The sequence below is a fragment of the Melospiza georgiana genome, chromosome 2 (assembly GCF_028018845.1).
Source record: "Melospiza georgiana isolate bMelGeo1 chromosome 2, bMelGeo1.pri, whole genome shotgun sequence".
Taxonomy (NCBI): domain Eukaryota; kingdom Metazoa; phylum Chordata; class Aves; order Passeriformes; family Passerellidae; genus Melospiza; species Melospiza georgiana.
Genome location: NC_080431.1, coordinates 11,097,243 through 11,121,359, shown reverse-complemented (window position 1 = coordinate 11,121,359; position 24,117 = coordinate 11,097,243). Strand labels below are relative to the sequence as shown.

The following is a 24,117-nucleotide window of genomic DNA, read 5'->3' as shown; positions in this document are numbered from 1 at the left end:
ACTGAAAATAAATTTTGTTTCAATAAAGATGAACAAAAGTTCAAGAAATTCCTAAGAATACCTACTGACATGAAGTTAGTTCAAATCTTCTTTGGATTTGTTTCTACTTAAACACACAATTTGATATCTTGAGAAATTAGGTAGTTTTGTTTTGGTTTTTTTTTTTTTTTCCAATAAAATACTTGTTCCTTTCAAACAGAAGCTTTTAAACACAGAATAATCCTAAAAATAAAAAAGTCTCTCTCTTCTGCTTAGCACCAGGGAACAGTTTTCTTACATCTGGAAAGGGAAACAATATTTTCTGCTCCTGGTGCACAAGTGTTACGCTGGTAACATTGATCCATTTCAAGAGGACTCTTCTCTTCCTCCTCTGTAGTCAGCCTAGGAAGTAGATTTCAGGTTCAAGCCCCTTTTTATTGAAATAATTAATTTCTTGATACACATTTTAAAATCAGAAGCATTTAAAATGGGCATAATCAGAGTTATCCCTGGAAAAAGGGTTGGGCTGCTAATGCATATTCCAAACCAGCATGATATCAGCTCTCCAGAGATAGCAGAGAAGGAGTACCACCCTGAACAGGGCTAGGCAGCAATGAAGGAAATTTAATCTTAAGTTAAACAAGATGGAAAGCATTTCATAATGTACTTGAGATGAATATTTTATTAATCATACAACTACAGGAAATAATTAACCCTATAAATTAAAATTCATAGTAATAATAAACATTATTAGAGAAACTGCATTATCACAATGCAATCCCTCAAGTACACTCTGTTCACCAGATGAAACTAGATAAAATCTAAAAGAAACAGCATGTACACATTAAGCAAAAAAATGCAAATATTCAGTCACATAAAGTGCAGAGGAAGAAACTAGTAAATTACCATTGGCAAGGACACAACATGGTATTTAGGAGTCTGATTGCTGCTCCCAGACTCTGAGAGCCTCTGGCTATGTCCCTTCACTCTGATAACCAATTTATATATCTACAAATTAAACAAGAGAGTAGGGTTCTCTTGGCAGAGTGAGAGAGTTTATGCTGCAGGCAACATTTTTCAAAAAGGCTTGGCACCAAGAGTGGACACGACTCCAGCAAACATGAGCTCCTGATGCACTGTCAGGGCTGAGGGGAAAAATGCATCCCCAGAGGCCTCTTTGGAAGGAGCCTGAAAAGGACTGAAGAACTTGGATTACCTCTATACTTGGCACTCAAACTTCTGGTGTTGGAAGGCTGTATCAATGCCTGATGCGCACAATTCAAGAAACTCACTAAAGAGCCTAGTGAGCAAAGAAGGAGAAACTCTTTAACACATTTCCCATTTATCCTCAGAAATTATGTCTGAATGGATCACTGTCTCTATCAGTTGTGACAGGAGGTTTTACAGGTAAAAGTTCACACACAAACAAGTGACCCAGTAGTCAAATTCCGATTATATAGATATTTGATCATATCTATATGATACAGGTACATGAGGCACCTGTTGTACTTCACCACTGAAACACCTTCCCAAAGGTGATGACATGTTCTCTGTCCTTCATCCATTTAAATCAAGACTGGCATTTGCATTCTGAAAATAATAGTTCAAATAGGAATTCATTTAGGTTACGTACATGGTGTTAACCTGAATGATCTTACATTTCTGGTTCTGCTTTTTCTTTTTAAGCTACAAGCATCCACTACATGTAATTATATTTATGTATGATATTTTACTTAGGCTTATGCAATTCAATAGGCCTTGTAAAACAGTCTTAAAAGCCTAATGAGAAGTCACAGTTGAAACGTTCTGTTCATGGGAATACTGGCTCCTTAATATGATGTGGTTTTCATGTTGATGAGTTGAATAATAAAAATAACTTTTTCCTTCTTATTAAATTAATGGAATGGTAAAGAATAGCACACATTACAGCATACTAAACTTGGCGTACACTGCACAGTTGAGAATCATATATAAAGATGTGGAAAAGGGGGGGATGAGAAGATGTAAGTGTGACCAAATAAGTTCTTGAGGAAAAACTCCGTGTAGGAGCAGCTACTACCAAGGTAAAGCTTCACAAACCCAGCTGCAGATTTTCTCCTCATCTAAAACTTCCCTGTCAGGTCCCTGTTTATACTCTCCAGCTGCTGCCTCCTTTTCCTTGCCACCCGAGGCATTTCCCAGCTGTTCTCCTTCTCATCCCAAGTCCCCACCATCTACATGCTCCAGCTGCTAGATTATTCAAATGGATGCTATGGGCCAAACAGTCTATAATCAATTAGTTAACTCAAATAACTTCATTTACAGGGAGAGAGAGGACCATCCAACATGTTGCTTTTAGACACAGCACTCAGATTACTTTATGTCATTCAGGTTTGTTATTTCAAAAATGGCAAAACAATAGGCTACATTCATTGACATCTATTCATCTGTTGCATCACTCCAGTAACACAAAGCACTCATAAACCCTCATTAATGGGTGTTTTGGGGCAGGTTTATGGCTACAAGCATTGCTAAACTATTGCAAAGCAGACGCAAAACTAAACCTTTCCCCATTATCCCAGACACCGCAAACATCAACAGATATTTACACTGGGGTCTAGTGTTGATTAAATTGACAATTGCCATTTTCTGATCTCTCCTTTCTGCTCCATTTGGCATGTGCTCAGCTACCTTCAGCTAGCAAGGACCAAGGAAACCAGAAGACATTTTGAGATAATCTTTTTGAGATGATCCCTTGCTTTTATTTATATATATCTATATAGTCCATGTATTTCTATCAAAGACATCTACACTGGGCTAAAATTAATGCTCTATATGGATACACAATAAGATATGGTTGTAGATAAAACACAGAAAAAAGAATAACAATGAAAAAATATCCAAAACCAACATCTTTTATAGATCTTGCCATCAAGTACAACTGAATGAAAGTACATACAGAGGGCCTTCATAGGTTTCTCTGAATATATAGTGTATTGTGTAAACAAGCAGACAACAATCCATCAGGGATGGATTCAGACTTCCAGTTTATGTTTGGCTTTGCTATATTACCATGAATCACCTTTAAGAAGGATGGAATTTGAAAAGTTTCAAATAAGCACTGGTTCCTTCCTTATTACAAGACCAGGTTTGGGGGAAAGGGATCCTAATATCATGTCTGCATTTGAATGAAATATGTCAAGTTTCCCAAGTGCTTCAGCTATGTATATAAATATATATATTACAATATATATAAATATATATAATACATTGCACATTTGCAGATACTCTCTGTATGTATATTTAGCTTCATTGTCATCAACAGTAAGACAGCAGGATATTGTTCAAAGGAGTTGCTTTCTAGATGCAATCAGGGATTTCAAATGGAGGCTGTTTTAATCAAAAGTTCTGCCTTCATCAAAACCAACTTTTCTATTTAGGGAAACACACTGGTTTTAATTTAAATGCCACTGGTGCACAAAGGCTAATGTGAGACTAACTGAAAAGAGTTTAAGTGTTTCAATCTTACTGCAATAAATATTTTCACTCCAATTTTTTTTTAATTCAGCGTGTTTAATTACCAGGCTTCTGTTATTTCTGCTCTTTATAGAGAAATTCTAGCAACACACTTCTAAGAGGGCTAAAATTACTCTCTATATAATCTACCCACAGGGCTGTGATCTGAATAGAAACTGTGTTACTTGATTCATTGCACAGTACGCTTCTGTTGTGCATGTTTTTCTCTGCCACCATATGACAGAAGTACTGGCACAGTTCTTTCCAGTTTATCAACATTTGAGATGTCCCAAGTAAACCAAATAAATTATTCTTTTCTTTAAAACCCAAGCAGCACAAAGCCAAGACTGAGTTTACCTACCACATTTAAGTTGTTCAGATAAATTATGGGCATTTCTGTGCATCTCTCACACAAACCTTGAGGGTTTAAGATTTCCCTCAAGCTACAAACAAATGCCCCTGCATGGCATGACCTGAGTTCAGCATCCATCTGTTTCTGATTATGTCAATTTACTATTGACTATGAATATATATGTATAAAGATTACTTTTCTCAGCCTTCACTCACTGAGTCTTTACAAAATATTCCAATTTTATATTTGTGAAAAGTTTCCAAGTCCTTGACTTTTTCATCATATGAAGTTCTGAGAACTTTTATCTGTCTCAAAGCCTCCACTTCTTCCAGAAAACCTATTAGGTACCAATCTCATGGCTTTCCTCTTTTTCAGGACACTCAAAGGCCTCTTCTCCCACACCCCAGGAGGTTTTCAAGAGGGGTTCTACATGATAAAATAAGCAGTTTCATCTCTCTCTCACCACCCACACTCAGGGGGTGTTACATAGAGCTCCTGCTTTATGCTTTTCACCTTTCCACACAGGTCTTCTTGAGCTACCACAGAACTGGAATTAGCAAAAAGGAAGCTACTGGTGTTTTGTTGTGCTAATGATTCCTGCTTGAAAAGGAAAAATGCGTGAAGCAGAAGTAGGACTGAGCCTTCTACAATGCCAACACGTGCTTCACCTACCTCACATGCACCTTCTGTCACCTACTCCATTATGTGGGAAAGTCACCTCATGCTTTTCCTGTGACTGCTTCCCTTAGGGGCATTCCTTGTGCCCAGCAGGAATGTTTCCACTGCCTGGTGAGAAAACAGCAAGGGCCTCTGGATAAGGGCTGCCATGAACAGACATGAAAAGGGGAAAATGAAATTTAATAAAGTAATTTTACCTGCTATATTGGCACACACAGTGCTCTTGCATGAGGATTTTCTAAGCCCAGAACACATTAGATTCACTCTGTGTGCATCAGTATACCTTGCATGGATATATGGGAGTCCTAAGCACATAAAAAGCCTCTCTGGTTTACTGGGGGCTTCATCTATCTTTGGCAAGAGCCAGCTGAAGCATTACTAGACGTCTGACCCATGGAGGAGGGAGGAGAAGGAAAAAGAAAAGCATTTTCTCTTGCAATGGGACTTTTCACATTACTAAGCTACTGTAAATATTGCACAACCTGTGGCTGAACACCTCTGAGAAAACCTGCAGCCTGAACCCCCTGACTTCCAACATCCCAAAGCAGAGCTTTTGGAAGTCTCACACAAAGTCACACATGGATTTCAAGGCTGTTAGATGCAGGCTTTTCCATTTATCGGTGCAGAAGCACGTGCAGTAAGCTGTAACCAAATATGTGCTTACATCTGGAAGCACTTTAAAAAACGTGATTAAAATATAAAAAAACATATGAAACACATGATTTTGCAGGAAGTTCTAACATCACAACATGCTGCTAAAAGGAAAAGCACACTACTGGTCTGGCCCCTAGTTACTGAGAGGACATAGAACTGGAGAGCCCAGAAAGGGAGAAGAACTCCTTGCTTGAAAGCAACAACTGGCTACTGCATGTACACAGAATCTGTCCTTCAGAGAATTGCCAGGGTTTATCCACCAAAAAGGATGTTCAGAAATACCTGAAAAAGGGGCAACAGAAGGACCTTCATATGCCACAGACGACTTTATGCTCTGCTTTGCCAGGTGCAAGAATGGAAGATGCTCCAAGGAAGTCCCTCAAACTCTAAAAGCCCTGAAGAGGGGAAAAGACTGGAGTGCTGAGCACTGGAGCTCTATGCATGGCAGATATTGGAGACTGTGGCTCAATCTGTTATCCTGCATTTCAAAGTACAGAGTACATCCTAATTGCTACCAACATTTTAAATTCAGCTACAAATCCCATCCAAAAGCTGTTGCTGAATGGACTTCTGCTTGCAGTGACCCGAGTCATTAAGATTTCCTCTTTCTACTGGTCACATCTCCATTTCTTGAAAAATGAGTGCTTAGAAGTAGTACCTTTCCAAAACAGTCCATAAAAGACAACTGTTCCTCAAATGTGAAATGTTTCTATTTTTCTCTAATAAATAAACTAGTGATTGCTGATGATCATCATTTGGCATTGATGTTCATTCAGCTTGTAAAACAAAAAGCACAGTAATAGAAAATGAGTTGGTGTTTTTCCTTATCTTGAATGACATTAGGAGAAGGAAAGTTATCTTATACAAGCTACAGCACTTTAGGAAATCAAACCTATGTAATCAATAGCATCATAAAAGGTAGTAGAGATTAATTTCCATTGAAGAACCTTGTTTGGCTGAGAAATAAAATGCTCTTTCAAAAATTATTTAAGTAACAATAATAGGCAAGCATTAATCTTTTCAGTATTAACATTCTCATTTTTAGAAAAGACTAATCCCAAGTTTACAAAAGCCATTTGCAATTTGCCCAAGGTAAAATGGAATGCATGGATATTTTAAGGGTTAAACAAATAGAAAACATCAAACTGTGTTAAAATCAAGTTTTTATCCTCGTCTAAACACATCAATGCTGACTTCAACAGAACCAAGAACCAAGTTCTGGCGAAGTTCACTCTTGGAAAAAGTCAGTTTCCTCCAATTTAAAGTTTATAACCATATTTCAGCATTCCTATATTACTGTTTATACAAAATTTAACTGCAGTTGGCCATCTCATATGAAAGATTAGTAGGAATCTCATGTGTTCAGTGCAGTTTGTGAAGACTGAAATAGCATGTGATTTTTCCGTGCACAATAAAATGCTCAATAAATAGGAAAAAAAGCAAACAAGATGTTCTTGTTTGCCTATAGTAAGTAATTTATACGCTTTTAAGATCTTCTGGCATTTGGTCCTTTATTCTTCTGCAATAGCAAACCCAAGGTGTCCTGTAAGCACCAGATTGGATGAAACCTGTTTCCCTACAGATTTCTGCTCTTTGCTCTGTTATTCCACATTCTTTCTTCTCACTGCAAATGGCCACATCTCTCCACATTGCTTATTACACTGTCACCTGGCAGGAGAAACTGTACTGTGATGAGTCTGGGACTGCACACATTTTGTTTGGCCACTGAGCCACTGCCAAGCAGAATGTAGAACAGCTATGTTCTGCCTGCCTCTTCCTCTAAATTGGCACCAGTTGTGAGTTTTTTCCTCCACACACGCACAGATTTTCATAAAACATGATATTCATTGAGAATTTCACCTTTCAGATTTTACTGAGGGACACAAAAGGGCTTGAAACACATGTAGGAGGGAAAGAACAAAGGAGAACATAGAAACCTTAGTAGAAGTCTCACTTAGAAAAGGAAAGCAACAACAAATATTTAGCAATAATGCTGTTGGTAATATGCCAGCTCTGTGAAATCCAGTTTGGGTTGTCTGGGGGGTTTTTGAAAGATTCTAAGATTAGACTCTTAAATTAAATATGCTTTAAGAACTGAGATGAGGGACCCTGCTTCCAATACAGCAGGAATACAGCATTTTACTTTCAAGTGTGATGTGCGCCTCAATTAGCACTTTAAACTACAGGACTCTCACTTCCTGGCTTCAGATATGCCAATGATCACCTACAAATGCATCCAACCAGATGTATAAAAACTACTCACAGAGCACAGGTAAACTGACCTGCAAAGTTAAAAACAAACAAATAAAACCTGTCTAGATGGATACTGTCAAGTTAATGTACTTGTAGTTAGAAAGGAACACATTCATCTTATGAAATGCATAGCAATACTAAAAATATTTTAACAGTAAGAAATTACATGTTTTAAGTAATTTGCTCAAAGATACAGAGAAGTTAGATGACACCTTGAGATTTCTATATCCAGAGGTAGATTGAAACTTTCAGGACTTAATGCTGAGGTAATATCTGAATAAACCCATAATCACAGAGATGGACGGAATGCCACTGTGTACTATGTTTCTGCAACAAAATCCCTATAAAATATTACCTTTTCAAATATTTAAACTGAAATTAATGTGTTCAGCCATGCCTATGTCTGAAGTTGAAAGTTCTTTCCATCAGTTCATCACTGGACTGTCTTAAGAACAAATTCCTCCACCCAAAAATAAGTTGGATGTGCAACTGTACATATGTAGCACAATGTAGATAAAAGAGTTGAATTTTCATCCAAAATTTCTGATGTTTCAGTTTGGCCAGGTCAAAAAAACTGCTGTAATGTTTTCTCTTTCTGAGTCCATGCCCAATGACTGGACACTGTCATGCATTGCTTTTGCTTGCCATCTTTTTTGAGGCTTTTTTCTAATAGGGATGCAGAAAGGAGCAGTTTTGGCCAAATTTTATGTGAAAGAGTGCTGGATAAATACAAGAAATAAAGCATGCCACCAACAAAATTTTGAGAAGATTGAACTTCCAATTATTTAAAATAAAAGATGGAAGAGATAGAATGAAGTCGAGATTTCGTCTCACAAACATGCCATTCCCTAATGCATAAATATAAATCATAAATAAGTATTGCTGCAGATGTTTTCTATAGAATTGTCAATATTTCTATTAAAAAAGCAATTCAAAAGCTGCACTTGCTATTACCTGCCTGTAAGCAAAAATAAAATGTGTATATATTCCTTAATATAGCAGTATATGGCTTGATTTTTAAAAACAAAACAACACCAAACCAATAGGTTTTTGAATATTAGTGGATGAAAAAAAGAAAGAAACTTAAAACAGTGCTGACTTTGAGTTAAGAGATGGGAGGTGGCTACTCTGCCTGTCCTGCCAGAGAGTAGACAGGACCAATTAGCTGAGCTATGTCTACCAAGGAGTCAGAGAATCATGAAGGGACCCGAAAGATCCTCCAGTCCCAACCCTGCCATAGGCAGGGTCACCTCCCACCAGACCAGGTTGCTCAAGGCCTTTGCCAACCTGGCCTTGAACACTTCAAAGGTTGGGACATCCACCAGGGCTGGCAACCTCCCAGGGCAACCTGTTGCCATCTCACCTCTCCTCAGTAAAGAATATTTTTTAAAGCTAACCTAAATTTCTCCTCTTTTGATTTGTATCCATCAGTTCACAGCACTGTTGGGAATTACCTGGTGGTAATGTCAGCAGAGATGCAGAAGTTGAGTTATTGCAATTAGATGCATAGTGCAGGAGATAAAGAGGGGGTGAAAAATCACTAACACATTTTTAATGCCACCTGGTCCTGCTGAAACTACAGTCTAGGAAAGCTTCATGAAAAAAGAAGATGGAAAGAGCATTCATACATTGCCCATGTGAGATGTTCCAAGATGACAATCTTGCTTCCTGTGTTTTTACTTCCCAACATCTAGGTAAGGCAACTTTGGATACATGCTCATGGCAATTTCCTGCAGCACCCTGGTCTCTAAGGACAGGAGACTCTGTTATCCATATGCAGTGCCCACCTTAAGATCCACGTAGCAAATAAAAAGAACCAGTGCCTATCTTGACATCTACTGCCAAAACACATGTAATAAGTAGCTATAATTTACCACCTTCAATATATAACCATTTAGTTCTCTTTTTCCGTCAAGCCCTTTAAAAACAATCCACAAACCACCTGTTGATCACATTGTTCCAAAGGCTGTTTTTCAAAGATTTTGTTGAGTTCGTTTTGTTTACTTCATTTTTAGAAGGAAAAATAGAATGCATTCCTGCCTCTGCTGCTTAAAATAATTTCAAATACTTTTAACATGAAAAAAAAAAAAACAAACAAAAATCACCTGTGGTTTTGGACAATGGAAAATTTCAGGCGAAAAAATAGAGTTAAAGGACAAGCAAAGTGATAGAAAGCAAATGGCCTGATATATTTTAAAACATGATTAAGTTACCAGATCCAAATTTCTTGGTTGTATTCCAGACACTGGCAGTAGATAATAAATGAGAAGGAAAAACAAACCACAAAGGAAAGAATTTGAGGAATACTACTTTCTCTATAGCATGAACTATCAATTTTTACAGTTTCTGCCTAATAATGATGTAATTCTTCTTGATGTCAGTGGAAAGGTAGCTGGACCTACAATGGATACTTCTGGAAAAAACCTTCCTTGTGAATTTTCAGCCAGAGTTTGAAAGAAGATTTATGGGCCTCATAAAAGGTGCATTCTCATTTCTACACAATTCAAAGGTATTTCTTTCTAACACAGGTTGATTCTGTCATGCTGCCATGTCACATTTTGTATGTTTTTTGAATAAATTTCTGTGTCAATCACTGTCGCTTCCGTTTTCATTGTTTATATGTTATAACTTACTTTCCCCTACCAAGGGCACAGATTTTTGTTTCAGGAATTATACACAGACCAAAATAACAGATGCTCAGCGACAACTGGGTCATAATCATGAACAATTTATAAAACACAGACCAAAACCATAGGTAATATTTTCAGAGAACATTGATCCCCAATCCAGAGGGACTGCAAAATCATGTCACCTTAGGGAAGGCACTTTGAAAGTGCTTCCACCAGCCTGGCCATAACAACATACACAGTTTTGGTTGGCAGAGAAGTGGGGGGAGAAGAAACAGTGAGAGAGCACTGGGATACCTCCACAAGCTCTGCCACAAAAGACTGATCTTAGGAGGATGTCTTCAGCCCCTGCTGCTTTTTGGAAATAATGAAAATTCCTGACATGGGAATGGGACATTTACTTCAGTGTAGGGCCCTCTCTTTAATATATATTTCTCTTTATCATTTAACACAATTCAGTGTGCACTGTTCAAAACTGGACCAATTGCAGGTCTTTCACAGTAAATTTATGGTGCATGGAAGACCTTTTGGGTTAAGAGGAGATGTGGACAGTTGATGATACAAATGGAATACTGTCACTCAAGATGGCCTAGAAGAGGGAGAAGAGCATGCTTCTTGCAGTACTTGAAGCTGTATTTGTTACCTACCTCTATCATGCTGCTGAATAAACTGAGGTTACATAATTAATACTACCACAGTCTTGAGGTTTTAAAGGTAATGTCAGAATTGGAAAGTTCATCTGGTTATTGCCTGAATCACCAAACATTTCTGTAACAGAGAGGCAGGTACGTCAGAAACCGGAGATAGCACTGAATGTTCTTCCATGGTTGTGGAGTTTGGTGTCATGTCCAGTAGAATACTGAGGAATCTTAAACCCTTATGGTGCCACATTCATACTATGAAAACCATCATGAACACAGTTTTTAACTCCCCTGCTGGCCTCACCCAATCCCTACCAAAATATTTGGAGCTTTGACAGAGCTCCAAATTAAGCATTGGGTGATAAAAAGAATTGGGTGAATGGCTTAGTCAGAGGAGAGGCAGAGGAAAGTCCTTTGATATTTCTCACCAATCTCCTCCAGAGCCAAGAATCAGAATTTCCAGAAGTCCTTCCAAAGGATAAGAATGTTTAAAAAGCTGCAAGGATCTTGCAGGAGTTGAAAAAAATAAACAACTAAACCTATGCTCAAAAACATTCACAACCTGAACTGATGGATGCAACCATCCACCCTCACCCCTATCTGCACAGCTGGACAGAAAGAAGTATATAATAGGATAAAATATAAGAGTTAGGTGGAAAAGAGAGGGTCCATGTCACATCCCCCTCTCCGAAATGCTGTGACCATAATTTTGGAAGGAACGGCCTATATTCTTGGGTGAATTTATAACTTCAGTTATAAAACTGGCTACCAGAAGTGGAAATGCTTCTGAAGAAACCCAGAGAAAGACAGCAAAATTCCCAAGGCTCATCTCAAATCATTTTAGACAAGGTGGGTTTCTTCTCTCATGCCATGGTTCTTCTACTTTTAGGTCTCCTCTGGTTTGCTTTTTAAGTTCTGCCTCTCTTATTACTGCTCCTATCCTCACTTCTGCTTCTTCTCTCTGATCATTTGCTTTTACTCACATATTAAAAGTACTTAAGCGACTTCACAGGCCAAATGTTTCCCCTTTTATCTCTTGTTCTTTCCCCTTAATCATCAGCTTCTGGGACAGTCTTCTGGTGATGGTTTGAATAAGTTGTTGGAAAGTAAAAGCAAACTGAAAGTTAATTTAGGTGCTCCAAAGACCACATTCCAATGTGATCAAAAGTTGCGGCTGAGAAGATGAAATAAATTTCTGTTTTGTTTTTAATTCTTAAAACAAAATCTTTCAAAATTACTAGGAATTTACTTAGTTATTTTTCTTAATTCATCTTAACAACACTGAAATTCACTGACTCCACAAATACTAAAATTCTTTATCCCTGCCAATTTTCCTTCATCTATTGTTAGAGACATCACCTTGTCATAACAGCACAAACTAGTTCCTGTCTTTGAAAGAAAAATCAACTATTAGTCTTGAATTTCCATTATTTCTATTGTGACTCTAAAGATATGCAGAGGTGCCATGCACACCTGCTTCTGTTATACTGATATCAATAAAAAGGAACAGATCTAGGAAATAAAGGGTTTCCTTCTTCCATTCAGAACAGAACAAACCTAAAAGTGAACTTTCAAAATCACTTTCTATGTAATTCACAACACAAATCTAGTCACTCATTGAAAAACATTAATAATGTAAAATACAAACCTTTCAAACATTTTGACCTTTTCAAAACTACTTTTTTTTCCCACTAACTGGTGTCAGGCAGAACTAAAAAAGATTGTATAATTATTTTAGTCTGATGTCATGGTTCTTTGGCTTTCTCTAAGAAAGAACAATAGTATTTGGAGATATTGATGTTTTAGCTTCCTGCCAGTCACACTAAGTTGTGCCAGTCCTCAGACAGCCAGTGAGAATACCACATTTAATCATCATTATTGCTGGCTTTCCTTGAATCATAGAACACAACTATTGTGAGCAGATATTCTGCTTTTAATAATAGATATAGCCATAAAATCCCCAGTAAGTTCTTCTCTTCCTCATTAAACCTTTTCCCCTTCATCAGGCTGATCATCAGAGCATGAAGAAATGGCTCATAATCCTCCAGTCTGGTGTCACAACAGCACTGGTGCCTTATTTTGCTAGTGGAAAGCCCAGAGCACAGAAAGGATGAATCCTCTCTGCTCGTGTGCCTACGGTGGAGGTGGCTCCATGTGAGCACCCACCTTTCCCTGCTCCCCAAGGGCCTTGTGACCACCAGGACTGGGGGGACACCCCAGGCCTCCAAAGCTGGCAGGAGACACCTCCTCACAGTTTCTTTTGTGTAAAGAGCACTTCAGCAGGTATGCCTCCCTCACAGCATGGCCAAGAAGGAAATATTATACTTATGCTACCAAAGAGAATGTATTTCTTTCCCTCAGAGCAAGCCTGAAACTCCTAAAACCAAAGAACATCCTTAACTGAACTAAAAACACAGTCAAAGATTTTCTTGTGGAAAGAAATGCTTAGTCCAAGTCAAAATATATAGAAATTCAAATCAAAATAAGAAAACACAAAGTTTGAGGTCCACTTATGTTGCAGCATTGCATACAAATCCCTATTTCTTAGCATTTCTCTGGCACAACCCCCCCTTTCTACTAAAACCATTTTCAAAACTGAAGGGTGAACTCAAACTGGCAAAGAAGAAAGGACACAATAGGTGAACAACATGACTGCACCTGAAAGGGACTCTAACATCTGATCAAAGTAGATCTGAAACATCTTTTTTTTTTTTTTTTCAAGCAAGCATTCTGCTAATTGTTAGGTGAGCATAAAAACAGAAAGACAGATCAAGAAAGAAGTAGTAACATACCCTCTGTGCAGAGTTCATCTGACCAGCTCCTTACATTGCATATTAGAATTATCCTATCAAATAGGGATTTTCCATTTAGCCTCAAATAACTGCTACCTAATTTTAAGATTTTTTTAGTGCACCTGAATTATATGATAAAAATCTTATACAGAATCACACTTCTGCTAATAGAAAACCAGACTCTCCTCTAAATAACAGATATCTTAAAACCTCACGTAGAGAGTAACTTTGGCATGCCTTGATGATTTATTACTCTAAATTTCATCCACTCAGCAGTTTCCACAAACATATTTCTAACATTACTGTCAACATGCAATGTTTAATTCTGTTGCTGTGCTAATGAAGGAGCTTTTTCAAACTCCTAACTGAGATAACATTATAGCTCAGATCATATTTATTACCATTACACTAGATGACTAGTGTAGCTAACAAAATCTGCTCAAGAACTTATCCACAAGTGTCGTGTTTCCCTCCTTAAGGGAGTAAAATGTTACAAAAGCTTTATTTTCTGTATAATTGTGCAACTTACCTAAAATTTAGATAGCTCTCTGGTAATTTTGGAAATATGTATCAGAATATAAATCCTTTTTTCTCTCAGCAGAAAACAGAATCTCAGAATATTGTTTTAAGAAAAAATTACGTGCATCACAACAAAGGAATTCAGAAAAGCTGCAGGAAAGCTTGAATAAATAAAATAAATATGGATAGAATAAGATTGGCCTCCTCCCAAAGCCCGAGTTTGTCAAAAGAACAAAGCACACACAAACAGCATGTAAAACCTGAATTCAAAATACATTTATAAAAAAGGGATGAGGCCACATGTTTTTTCTATTTCAGCTTGAAAAATAAAGGGACACGGCAATGAGTCTTGCTGGCAGGCAGATAACTCATAGGCCCTGACCCTTCGACTCACCAGGAATTCAAACACAAAGCTCTTTTCATAGTGACCGTGCCATACATTCTCAAGATAAGGCAGCGAAAGAAGGAGCAATGGAAAGGTGCCACAAAGCTCAAACTGCAGAAAACTGCACAGAATTATGTTCACTTTTTCACCTCCATGCAGCTGCACACCAAGTGCTGGCTGCAAAGCGATTTCTTCCCAAATCAGAAGCCATGCAGCGTGCTTTTAGACACAGGACCTGTCTCCTGAAGCAAGAAAAGCACGAGAGAGAGCAAGCAGCAAGGAAAGGACTATCCCTGTGCATTTCTGTATCGTTCAGAACTGAAGTGCACATCCGGAGAAATCATCTGGAACACAATGAGCTCTGCAGAGGGATCGCTGCGGTAAAACGGAAGGGTTTTAGAGACAACAGAAAAAGCTACATTTCAAACAACATTTCAAATCTGGACTCACCATGAATAAGCAACAGTTGCCTGAAGTTAGTGTGTTATTTTCTGCCCTGTTCCATTGCACTTTTTGCCTAGTTGTCCAACACTTGGTAGCTCAGAGCTGCCACACAGAGGCCCCTTCCGTGATCTGGCTTATTTGCCTGTCAGTTTGAGTCTCAGCTTCTGTATGATGCAGCTGTGCACTTTGCTGAAGGTCTAATATCATTTCCATAAGCTTTCTCCCTGCCTGGAGCAAGCAGTTTGTTCTCCCTGCTCAATAAATACTCAGATCACTTTTCTGGTACTCACAGGGATAAAGCTTTAAGTTGTTAAGGAGTTCTTACTAAGTAGTGGGTGGAGAACATAAGCTCAGTACAAGGAAACTCTGCGCATAATCAGAAACTGAGAAACTTCCTCCCTTTCCCCCAACCCCTCCTCTCACCAGGCAAAGCTGCCAGTGCCTCCTTTAGAGAAATTTAGGAATGTAAAGGGAGGACTCAAAGGGGCCCAGTCAGACAAGCCTTTCTCAATCAATTAGCTTGCAGCCATTACTTGTGACCCTAGGTCACACAACATAAGTGTGTGGGGTGTGCCTTTAGGGGTACACCAAAGCTACTTATTAAAACTTACATAACCAAAAGTGTTCAAAATCAAATAACTCCAAAAGCTGGAAAACACTATCCATGTACCAGTTTTGAAGGAAGAAGTGTTTTGCAAAAAGAAATGCTGCTTTGCTTTTCCAATAACAAATCATTTGATGCAGGAAACAAATCTTTTCTTGTACTCAAAAAGAAAAAAAAAAGAAAAAAGAAATGTGAGACGCATAAGGAGACTTTAAAGTGGTATTTGTTTTATGATTATGCAAAAACTAAATACTGGCTTGAGTGATATTTGAGGAAGCACGTGATCATGTCTTTTTAAAGTAAGACTATTGTGTGGAGCTGCAAAGGCATTGATGTTTATAGGACTATTTAATTAATGAAGTTCATCCCCTGTATTTCAGTCCTTAGCAAGAAACTAGTTCTCAGCATTCAGATTCCATTCTTCATTTTCATACACCAACATAACAAATTGAAGTATTTACTTTTAGAAAAGTATGGAAAAGAATATTTGAACACTGCTTTAAGTTATCCTGCCCTGAACACACGGGGAAGAGAGGGTGTAACTTGCCACGATTCCCACACAACAAGGTTACACCCCTTGGTGTGAAGGAAAACTTCAAAAAGACCCTCAGCTTCATATCCTGCCAACCCAATGACATGGAGATGATGCCTTGGAAAAACCCATGAGGGAGTCCTGATTTGAAAAGCAGATCTATGACAGCCCCTTTCTGGGCCAGGCGAGATCAATGCACTGCAGGGGTGATGCACTTCAATCTCCAGGTGCATCGCAAGGCATCCTTAAGTAGTGCCATAGATCAAGGCTTATACACAGAAAAGAAAAACATTTTAGCCCAAATCTCACCATCTACTGAAGGTAATGGAGAAACAGATACACAAAAGCTCATAGATGTCTCAGGGAAACACAAAACCATGTAGGAAAGTAGTGGAGCTGATTGAGGGTGTTGCAGACAACCTGCAATCTTCAGGTCCCTTCCCTGTGAAAATCCCAGCCAAACTCTCAGAACAGGCAGCAAGGCTCATGTTAGTTCAGACATTCATTCAAGAGATCAGATTGCAGGATCAGGGCCACTAAGTGCCCTGGGGTAAGGATTTTACTTCTGTCTTGAACATAAGAGAGCATTTAATAAATTAGGTCACATTTCTATCCTTGGAAAGCCCTGGCAGTAGAAATAATAATCATGAAAACTTTAATTTTGAAAAAAAAAATGGGTTCAGGATTAAGAAGCTGGACTGGAATTTAGGTTATTTGAGTTCTGTTCCCATTTGTGTTTCAAATGGCCCAAATTATCTGGGACTTTGCTTCAATTTCTGCGTTTATGTCAGATTGCCCTTGTCTTGAAGTTGTAAAGCTCTTGTAACCTTCTCAAAGTCTACCAATAAAAAAAATAGATCATGATAATAATCTTCAGTATGCAAATCTCTTCAGCACTGGTTCCCAACACATGCTCTGCATAATGGAATTAAAGCAGGATTGAATATAAAATATTCACTGACCCTGGACTTGTCAGTAACTGAAAACAAGAAAACTATCTACATCAAATCTTCTGAAATCCGTGCAATCTCCAGGAGTTAAAAACAACATCATTAACAGTATAGGGTTCTTTCCCCTTTAGCCCTCTAAGTGTAAGGCTCCTGGAAATTTTACAGGGTTGGTTGCATGAAACTCAAAAGGTTGGACTCCCTGATAGTAGAAAAAAAATGGGAGGACTGTGCCTGTGAAGAGACAGGCCATCTAGAGTGTTGCTCTCAGCAAGTGTTAAGAAAAGGAGAACTCATTCCATCTTTGTCCAGTCTCTGTGAACTTCCAGGCTGAAGGAGAGGAATTACCACTGATTCCAGGTTTCCCTTTAAGCCACAATTTCCAAAGCAAGATGCATCCAAAGCAGACCACTACAATATATGCTCACACCTTTCCTTTGGAAAAGTTGATATGGAAAATTTACAACACAAATAACAAAGAAATGTAAAGGATGTTTTTGATCTAACTTAAAACAATGCTTCCACACCAGAAATAATAATAGAATAATGGCTCCTCCTGGCACTGTTGAGTCCCTTGGCTAAGGACTCTTCCTTTTCCTGATTGCTGGCTGCAAAATTACCACTCCATTGGCTCCACTCCATTGCTGCCACATTTCAGCCACGCAAAGGCAATGTGAGCCATTTCAAGATTATCTCTAACAAAGAAAGACACCAAGTTTGAATGAGATGCTCATGCTAAATATGGCAACCAGGAATATACAAAACTCCTTTAGCATTCTCAGGGTGTGGTGCTATGAGCAAGATTCCTTTTAATTAATGGAAGTAACCACCACCTTTAGTGTTTCCACATTTACATTCTAATAAGGATCAGCCCAGAACAGACTATTTCAGGAAAGGATAATAGAAATTTTCATGTATTTTTCCACATTCTTCTCCCTTTCCTCAAAAGTAATCAAATTTGGAGGGATCTACCTAAACTAGTCACCTTTTTTCCCCCTTATTTGTCCCATGTTCTTGTAGACTAAGCAAATGCTCAGCTCCTTGCATCAAGGTATTCTCACACTTACTAACTCAGAGTCACCAAGGAGACTAAATGTGTAAGAATTTTACAAGTTTTTCTTTGCATGTGCCGATCTTCAGACCTGGATTACACCCAAGTTCAATGTGATCAATATATGATCATGCTACATTAAGGGATCCTTTGAGAATAAAGGGATTTCTTGTTATTTGGGAGCTTTTTTTCTGCATTGGTCAATAGGAAAAGCAACATTAATTCACAGAACTAGCTCTCCACCTCTGTTATTCTCTTCAATGTGATTAAATTCATTTTAGTTAGAAAGATAAACTATGTGCAAAACACTTGTGGCAGAATCACATGTGTATAGTTTATAGTGTTGATAGTGGTACTCAGCAGACATTCATATCTTAAGCCATAAACAACTGCTCCTTTAAGAAATAAAACTCATTCTATTAAAAAAAAAAAAAGCTTGCAAATACACTACAGTACTTTGAAACAGATCCTTCACTCTCTAAGCCTTCTTCCCCTGCGTTCCCCCACCCCCTTTTCCTTTCAGGAAACAAAACTCAAGAAGAGAAAGAGAGAGAGAGTCAAAAGGTTACAGCCGGCTTGTAAGTGCAAAGAACGTGAGAGGCCCATTCTTCCCCTTAACACCTGACATCCCAGGGTACATTTTACATTTTCCCTGCACTGAGGCTGCTGGATTAGGAATGCAGCTCCTGGTGGCGATGCAAGCTGTGCATCTCATTTGCCATGCGCTGCTACTTAAAGGTCTTCTCCTACTCCTGCTCCTGGAAATTATTCTCATTCCTGCTACACAATTACAAGCTTAATTAATGGCAATTTGCATTTTGCCATGATTAGACTCAGTTAAATACCTTTTCTGTGCCCCTGATAATAGATAAGAATTCATCCCTGGAATTTGGAAGTTGGAAAAAGTTGCAGAAAAACCAGTAAAATTATGCAATTATTCTTAATTACTAATAAAACCCAAGAGAGAACCTGACACAAAGCTAATAAATGTTAAAGCTTTGATTAAAAAAAGAATCTTGATCAACAACCTTTGTGACAGCAATATAACATTCATGCTGTCATTCCTTCACTTAGAATACCAGGTTTCCATCATTTCCCACAGGTGAAACCCATCTAAGGCTTGTTTGTAACAGGTACAGAACAATGAACGTGCCAGAGAGCAATACCAAATTGCCAAAGTGTTTGCTGCACTTTTTCTAGGATGGAGGTTCCTTGTAACCCTCAGAGGGAGCTGAGATCTGCTTGCTTGGCTGATGCTGTAGGAACAAGGAGACAATTACCTCTAATTAGGCGCATAATCGTGCACAAAATGGAAAAGGACTGAGAACAAAGTTAATTCTAAACACCAAAAGTCTTCAGGCTAAAGGACAAAAGAGAAACAAGATTGATTAAGGTAGAAAAGGTACAGTTCACAAAAATCAACATCTAGCTCCAAAAAAAAACCAAAAAAATAGGAGGAGAAAGAAAGACAAAATAATTACTTGGAATTTCCTGCTATTAATAAATGCTATGTTCTAATTTAAAGATAACATTTTCAAAAAGGATCCAAATTCCAAGGTGAATCAGAGCAAAAAACTTTAGCAGTTAATTAATAAAATGCTGGAAGTGAGAACATGGCAGAAAATGTGAGTTCCTTGCTGAAGAGGGGTAGCTCTGGGATATTGCACAACAGCTGCAACCAAAAACATCAACCCCTGTTTCCTCTCACCTACCCCATCCTAAGCACCAGCCAAATGCTTTCTGCTGTGGATGCAAGGCACTTGTTTGAAGGTATAGGTTTTCTTTAGAGTACAAAGAAAATGTTTTCATTTTTATTATAAGTTTTGTTTCTTGGATTTTGCAAAATGTCTTGGTCCTGTCACTCCTAAGAGCAAACGTCACAAATTTTGCAGGAGGAATCTGAGAAGGGGGAGAAAAAAAATCAAAGAGGCAAAAGAAAATTCTGGTAGTTGATAGCCAGGCTTTCAAAAATGCATTGAGGCAACTCAAACATTTAGGACTCAAATGAGTGAAATATCCAATGAGAACATCCCAAAGAAGGTTTGAAGGAAGATGACACAGGTGTGCAGCTTCTTTAAGAAGATTTTATAACCAGGAGAGTAAAAGTTGTCTGAAGAAATTGGTTTTTACAACTTGTTTAGATGCACTGTGGTAATTCAGCTGATTTGACTTTTTAGAAATGAAAACAAGTGGGTGTGAATTTTTTATTTGGTATTTTATTGAAAGACTAAGATATTTTATTTATTTTGAAGTCACTTGGGTCTTAGAAGTATGACTGAATACAAAGACAGGTTAAAGAGAGTGCAGTCATTCCAGAGAGAAGCATTAAACGAGATTTTAATGGGGTCTGTCCATCACCTCACCAGTAACCTGCCAGGTAACACCACAAAAGCCCTCACTAGACCTGCCTACCAGCCAGGATGGTTTGTTGTTCAGTTAAGAGATGCTATTTATTTGGATCACAGAACCAGACCAGATATATACACAAGCACTACTTATTTTAGCTGCATTTATATTTGTAAAAAAATAGACCTAGAAAACAAAAGCAGTGCCAAAACAAAAACAAAAAAAAAAACCAAACTTGAAGGGAAAGATACATAAACAAATTCCAAGAATCCCCATCAATATACCAACACAATATAATTTTTGTGTACAGAAACTGACTGGCTGGTGGCAGCTGACTGTGGGTGGGTGAATTCAGGTTGAGCAAATTTAGGGTGTAAGTCAAGCCCAGCATGTCCAGCCACAGATCCTATGGTTTAAACCGAATCAGGTACTTCGCTCTAGCTGACATGAATGAAAACTTCCTAAAGCACCTGTCTGGTGGAGATCCTGCATCCTCACACATATCTCATTACATGAATCCTTTCACATCTGCAAACCCCATCCCACGTTGCCAATGTGGACAAGCAATGAATCTGTTCTTAAAAGAATATGAATGTCCTAAAAACGCTACAGAAGTTTTTGAATTTAATCTCATAACATACGTGAAAACACATGGATGGGTAAAACCTTTTGCTGCCATTGCCTACACCACCATTTTAACATGTGCTTTCTGAAGAAAAGTCTGGGATTTTTACCTACTGTATATCCAGGCACATCTCCCTGAGAGAACTACAATGGGAAAAAGTTTGGTAATGCTTGCTCCGATTTATTTTCTCTGAAGTGATGCTCCTTCTTTGTCTGTGAACTTTTTTACTTTTTTTAAAAGTGTCATGTAAAACATGACCTTGCTGAAGCTTCTGAGTTAAGAATGAATTCTCAGTAGAAAAATATCCCTAAAGTAGATTCTCTCTCTTACCAGGGAATGCTCCAGCAGTCAACTTCAATTTGCCTTAAAGACAAAAAGGCATCTCTCTAGGGATAAAAATCAATCCCCAAACTGTCAGCAGCAACACACAAAGTTTAAAAATGTGCTTAATTCAGCACAAACAAATGCTTGTAAATTGTCAAGCCAATATGTGAGAAGTGTCTCTTCCATTAAATAAAATCATGAGCTAAACAAAAAAACTAAAAAGAGGACAAAGACACCACAAGTAGATATATTTTACCCACCTGATATCTATCAAGCACACTTGTACAGAATAATAAGAAAGCAGTCCTTACTAATAGAGTGCTGATTAAGTTTAAAATTATTTTAATTGCTACTGACTTTTTCAAAGATTTTCATTACTGTGGTGTTCCAGTGCATGCAAAAGCACACCTTGTTCACACAGCCTGGCAATGGGAGCAGTTTGGGACAACATCAACTCAGATTTGCAATCTGAAGATGATCCACACCCAGTGACAGGGAAATCAGTTTTCCCGCCTGGAGATGTCATCCCAAATTGCAACAACTGAGAAATGACTGAAGCCATTGCTGGGCTCCAGATGTGCACCAGGGGTGCCCTTGTCTTCCTGTGTGTTTGTCCTCCTCTCCTCAAGGCCAGAGCAAGGTAAAAGGCCCCATCTGGGAGTCCTTGCCTTTCTCCTCTTGTGTACCTTGTGGCTCCTATGGAAACTGCTCCCACCCTCCTGAGGTGACCCTGCCTTTGCCTGGCAGCACCCTGACATCCTTGGAACTCTGTCTCCCTTGTCTCCAAACCCCCCACAGCAAAGAGATAAGGTGCAGGGGCTGCTTGGAAGTTTTGTGGGCAAGCAAGGACCTTCCTCATCGGTCCATCCTGCCTGCAGGTGCTCTGGAGATAGGGGTGGGACTGTTTGGTGGGTATAGTTCAAGCCTTTACTGCATTCCAGGATGCCACTGATCACAGCAGGGCAGAGACAGAACATCCTAACAAAAGATATAATACAGCCATGACAGCTGTTACTGTAATTTCTCCCCAGGATAATGAGAATTGGACTTGTCCCTGTATAACTACATTTCATACCCTAGGAGATGAGCCCATAATGATCAACACTCATATGAAACACGCTCAAGATTTGTGCAGAGCTCCACCCCTCGTCTCCTTAATCTTCAATGAAACAATTTAATCTCTCTGTACCCCAGTTTCTGATCTGAAAATCTCAATTTAGAGTATATAATATGGACTTTGTTATCAAACAGGTTTTATGCAATAACCAGTAAAAGCCTCTCAGTTTTGTTCTCATGTGTGGTTGTATACATTAGAAAGTCTTGAAACAAGAAGGAGCTATTTTGTGTAAATAAGGTGTTTTACAAAAAAAAATAGGCTCTGTTTTTCCCTAAAAAGCCAAACTTGCAATGACCCAAAAGTAAAAAACTCCACCTTCCTCAGTAAGGGTCTAACACAGACTCAAAGACCAAGTTTCAGTGATTTCTGCAAAATAACACTAAGACCTCCATTTGTGTTAAAAAAGGAAAGGTATGTTCTAGACTATTGAAAAATCCACCATAAATAATTTAAAAGACACAGCCATAAATACATATGAAAACAAAGTGAATGGACAGTGCAAAAACCAGGAAGGTTTCATAAAGCAAAAAAAGCAAGTAGAGAAACCATCACAGCAAAATCAGCAATAACCAAAGCACATAATGGTGCTATTTGATGTGCAAAATGTAAAAAAAGTCTTTTGTGTAAAATGTAGAAAAAATAGACCAAGTCTCATGCTGGCTATGCACCTCAAGACAGACACAACCATGTCTCATTAGTATGCTTTCATGTTAATATCTGTGAGCACAGAAATACTGTGAGTTCTCAACTTTTAGGCAGAATGAGAAAAAATAAAACAACATAGCCAATGAAGAAAAACCATAAGAAAAAACATTGACATCTCCTTCTGCCATTACTTTCAGAGGTAACAACAGTCAGATATCCACACATTGACAGAAAGTGTCACAAAATTTCACATACAAGGCAATAATGCCAGAAAAGGAATGGCTACTGCTACTCTCTGAAGTGCTTCACTATCAAGTTTTCTATGGAGACTCCTAAGGATTGAAAAGGGAGGAAAGTACTCCATCTTTCCTGACTTATCTTGAAAATAAAAAAGTCTAAGTTATTTGCAGCTGATACTTCAGAATGATCAGAAATCTTTTCATCACTACTTTGGCAAATAAATTTTCTGATACATGTGATCAAAGGCAAAGATTAGCTCAGGAATCTGGACATCATTTATTTTGGCAGTGTGCATATGTTAGTAGATTCTTTTGGTCCTCCCTAGGACTTAATTAACATGCATTTTGGGAGATGGTATGGGGTCCATAGAAAAACCTTGAAGTTCAAAGCTATATTGCTTAGTCTAGTCAGCCAGGAAAATGAACTAGAACAATTAAACTATCAAGAATTCCAAAATAAGACTGCAAACTGTGCCAGAAAAGAGTAAAATTCATAATAAGTATTGGAGATGATCTCATTAGCTGGTTCCGTCTTCCATACAGTACATCATCACCTGAGTTCTCCCTGAAACTGTTCTTACTACTAAAAATATTCTTCAAAAACGTATATATGATAACTCTATTATACATTGAATGAAAAAAGATAATTTTTCTTTGGTTCTCATAACACTGAACTATTTAAGTTTTTAAAAAGAAGTTACTTTCATGGAAGACAATAGTTGCTGCTTAGGTCCACAGTATAAAAGTCATTATTTCCATTGAGTCCAAAGACAGCAAGAGTGCAACGTTGAGCTAAAACCCCAAATGAATAGGTTTGAGTCAGCATCAAATAAATGAGGGTTTCAGGCAGAAACCCCAGACCCTGTCT

General features: G+C 38.2%; 1 long non-coding RNA gene across 3 annotated transcripts in view; it reads right to left on the bottom strand.

Moving 5' to 3' along the window:
• The window catches only part of LOC131080484 (uncharacterized), a 275,439-nt gene that overhangs the window by 206,788 nt on the left and 44,534 nt on the right, over positions 1 to 24,117 (bottom strand). The window contains exons 1-2 of one of the 3 annotated variants that reach the window (XR_009114166.1): positions 14,826 to 15,092; positions 4,499 to 4,612 (exon numbers count right to left, since the gene is read on the bottom strand). The exons of 1 other annotated variant lie outside the window; for it this stretch is intronic. This is a non-coding gene — a long non-coding RNA (uncharacterized LOC131080484). Of the gene's footprint in view, positions 1 to 4,498; positions 4,613 to 14,825; positions 15,093 to 24,117 lie in introns of those variants that run through there. One more of the 3 variants, XR_009114167.1, reaches the window with a different exon arrangement.